The following is a 4255-nucleotide window of genomic DNA, read 5'->3' on the forward strand; positions in this document are numbered from 1 at the left end:
AGTCCAGAAAGGTGAGTCTTTGCCGGTGGTAGACATCCGCCTCGTCTACCAACGCGCCGGTCAGGCAGGTCATGCCTCCGATGATGTAGACGCGGTTGTCGGCACTGGCCTCGGCCACTCCATGCTGGGGCTGTGACAGCTTGAAGCAGAACTCCCAGTGGCCCCTCAGGGAGTCGTACGCTAGGACGTCGACGACGTTTGATACGCCCGTGAGGTCCTTGCTAGAGGGGTTGAGGCCGCCTACCGGCCACAGCTCGTGGTGGATGACCAGGGCCGTGCTCCTTGGGGTCCACGCTGGCTCCTTGGGGTCCGTGGCATGCACCTCGGAGAGGATCTCGTTGGGTATCATGCCGGTGAAGACCTGCTTCTTGGTGGTGACGCCCCCCACCACGTACACCATTCCGTCCAAGAAGCCCACTCCACAGCCCATTGGGGCAGCAGGAGGTTGCGGTACGGCACCCACAAGTCCGTCACCGGTCCTATAGCTTGCGGCTTGCCACAGTATCCGCCCCTCGCCTCTTACGGATATCCCCACAGAATAAAACGCCGACTACGTAAATGACTGGCTGTGGCTTGTCTTGCCTGATGTGGCTTATCGCAGTCCGCACTAATGCGGAAGTCGTAGTAAACAAGTTAAATAATTTTATCTATTGTACAATTCCATCGACTGCATGATCTGTCTGTTATCGTCCTTTCCCCCGACGACGACCTTCTCGAAAGCCACCGTGGCACTCAGGCAGGTTTGGGCGTGCAGCATGTCGGCGGCCCGGTCCCATCACTTTTAGCGCACGTGGAAATTGGAATTTGAATTCTGAACGCTGCGCCAGCGCCCTACCCTTGCCGCCGGGACAGCAGCCGCCCAGTACGTAGTGCGTCGTTAGACGACCGGTGTGCAGGGAATTCGTAGGCGGGGAGCGGTCAGCACAGAGAAAGTAGTGTGCATCACCAACGTCTCCCTCCTGGCCGGCCAGTTCGTTTTCGTCGCCTTCTCGCATAGTTTCGTTGCTTCATTTCCGTCGTAACAATACGTATACAGTCGAGTCCACTTATAACGATACTGTTTATAACAGGGTGTCGAACCGAAACCGAACCGAAAACCGGAACTGAACCGGTATTTTTGCCGGAACTGAACCCGAACCCGAACCGTTACTTTTTGAGCACGCTGAACCCTAACCGGAACTGAACCGAAAAAAGAAATAACGGTTACCGGTTAATTCCGAAACGGTTCGACCCTTCGTTGTTGATATTGCACAGTCAATGCAATTCAGGCCTTTTTTTTCTTTCACGTACCATCAACTTCGTACCCGCTCGCACACTTTCCCCTCCAGACAATTGAACACTATCACGCTCTATGTAACAACAGGGGAAATGAATGAGCACCAATGTAGCAATGGTCTGTTGCTGCTGGAAGCGCGAGCGTAGTGCAAGCTCACCAAACGAAATGTCATTCTCGGCAGCTTATAAAACGATTTTGCCCTTCCCTAGCTGCGACTTTATTGCAGCAATCAGGCTGCAGGAGTGCTCCACTGCGCAACAGCGAAAGCCCACACCCGATGTGTGCAAACTTCTTGCATTCATTTCATAATTTGTTTAAAAGGTCCGACACCTACAAATTGTTAATACATGACAAATGTGACTGCAGGAGCTGCTCAGTGGCTAAGCCGTTTGCTGCTGACCACAAGTGGCCTCGATCTCCCTTCACTACGACCGTTTTTCTGGAGTAGCTGGAAATCGAGAACGTCCGTGTATCGAGATTTTGATCCATGTTTAATATCACCAGCTGGTTAAGATATAGCACGAAGCATCAAATGCGCCAGTTTTTTTAAATGTGTTTACACGGAAAACAGCAAAAAAGAAAAGGCGAATCACGTTGTTTTAGAATATTACGCAAAAAGCAAGTAAAACCGAATAAGTAAAAAAAGTACCAAAACCTTTCACAACCAAACGTGTCATCAATGCGAAGGAAGTGAGTCCGTGGTCAGTTTTTGAGGACAGTGCAGTGGAAAAGTTCCGTTTTTTAGAGATACAAATAACAACAGATATATCAGTGAAAACTATTAAGGTGCGCACTTAATCTCTTCGCAAGAAACTGCAGCCCTCGACCTTGTCTTGGAAGCAAAAACAGCAATAAAGCAGATGACACGTGCAGAAAGGCAGCCTGGTACCTCACACTGCCCCATTCGTCCAGCGATCATCTTTTCTGCTAGTTCTGCAGTTTTGTCTCTTTCAGATCCGCCTTTTTTTTTTCGAAGGTACACTTGTACTGACTGCCCAACTCGCTACATTACTTCTACTGCTACTCCTTCCGGAGGGGAGTAGTGCTGTGGACGAATTAAAGAGCGTCTACCCAAAAAAGTCCCACCTCATGCTCCGCGCGTCAAATTTCCCTTCCATTTTGTAACAGCATAATCTGTTATAAGATTCCACAATTTAGCACACGGAACGATGGCTACATTGCACGCATTGCAACGAATGCACACATCCGTCATAGCTATCGCAAAAGGAATTGCAGTGGTCAGAGCAATAATGCAGTGACTGAGCGCTAAAAAGATTACTTTTAGGATTTTTCTGTTTTGTTACAAATATAAAAAAATGTGCGCCATTGGTATTAAGCGCCGGTATTTGAACGTGCGCGCGCGGCCAGTACGCAGGCCTAAATTTAAGTCTTCAAGGTTAGCGTGATGGGCGATTCCATAGCGATGATTGCGATTTCAACAAAAAAGGAAAGGGCAGAAAATATATCCCATCGTCATATCTCTTGGCGGTGGCTTTATGAATAGTCGCTAGGACAACATAGTCTGGGCGAGAAAGCAGGTGGTAAATAGTCGCCACTTCATCTGTTTTTCGAATATCTCGTAATTGTTTAAAGTTTGCTTTGTAATTGCGCCACTGCACTTGGGGAGCAGCAGCATTTTGAATTTTTGTTTGTATTTTGATTTGACTGTCGTTTTAAACAACTAAATGTTTTTTTCTAATTTCAGTAATAATTCAACTCATCGAACCGGTTCGCGAACCGGTTCGTAACATGATTTTGTCGAACCGGAACGAAATGATTTCGCCTGAACCAGAACCGTAACCGAACCGGTATTTTTTTGGTTCGACACAATGGAAACTTTATAACAATATACTGGCTACAACGATAAAAAAACTATGGCAACGTCCATTTTTGTATATGTTCTACGGTAAAATAAACTGGTCATTACAATGCTCCAGCGCCGAGATATAGGATATAACGATTGAATCTGGTCTAATGGGGTGTGTTGCTCAAAGCCGAAACAGCAGAGGAGAGGCAGGAATCGAGATTCAAGACGGAGCCGGTTTAATCTAGTGCCCTCGTCGCTAGCGATGCTGCAGACTGGCGCTCATCGTCGTCGTCGTCAATGCCGGTAGTTCACCTGGCACTCATGATGCCGCTTATGCAGCCACTGCTCATGGCGCACAGCGGTTCGTCCTCATTACACTGGTTACAGCTTGCACTGAGAATTCGAGCCACCAACGGCATGCGCCGCGAGCCGCGATGCACCCTTCCACAACTCAAAAAGTGAGTTGCAAGGAAGCAAGCGGCGGAGGAGAGCAGTTTTCCTTCTGAACCCCCCTCCCGGCCCCGCCGCTTTGCCATTGTCTCATGCACACTCGCAAACTCGCGCCACCAGTGCCAACGTGCTGCTCGCTCATGCATTCGCCTACATCCGCCCCATGGTCACGTGTGGTTCGAATTTAACTGGGGGTCTGTTCAACTGCCTCCGTTTTTCTGCGGAAGGGACATCAGGGCTGATGTTTTGGAAACGTCAGAGTGCTTCACAGAAGAGGCAATCGTTGCGCGGATACGTGCTTCGGATAGCGGTGACAGTGACGACATGGTTGCGCAGCCTACTCAGGTAGTGTCTTTGCAGGAGGCCCAATGCATGATACAGTCCCTCGGAGACTTTGTTTCTGCTAAGGACATCTAGCTCAGCTAGGTGAAGCACCTACAGATGCTCTAGAAAAAGATGTGCGCTAGCTTCGTGTGTGGCAAACAAAACTGACAGACTGTCTTCTTTTCCGCAAATAAGTAGTACTACGACCTTGTTTGCATGCGAATAAAACATTTTGAGCTCTCTTTTTTTTCGCAACCCGCTTATGACAATTATCACTTATAACGATGGAATTTCCTAGGCATTTGAGTATTATTATAAGTGGACTAGACTGTATCTATGTATATATGTATGCATGCTATGAAAACGTTTGTGATGAAAAAGAAGATGCGGGCATGCGA

The sequence above is a fragment of the Haemaphysalis longicornis genome, unplaced genomic scaffold (assembly GCF_048455015.1).
Source record: "Haemaphysalis longicornis isolate Haplotype H1 unplaced genomic scaffold, Haemaphysalis longicornis Haplotype H1 scaffold_7, whole genome shotgun sequence".
In the NCBI taxonomy this organism is placed as follows: domain Eukaryota; kingdom Metazoa; phylum Arthropoda; class Arachnida; order Ixodida; family Ixodidae; genus Haemaphysalis; species Haemaphysalis longicornis.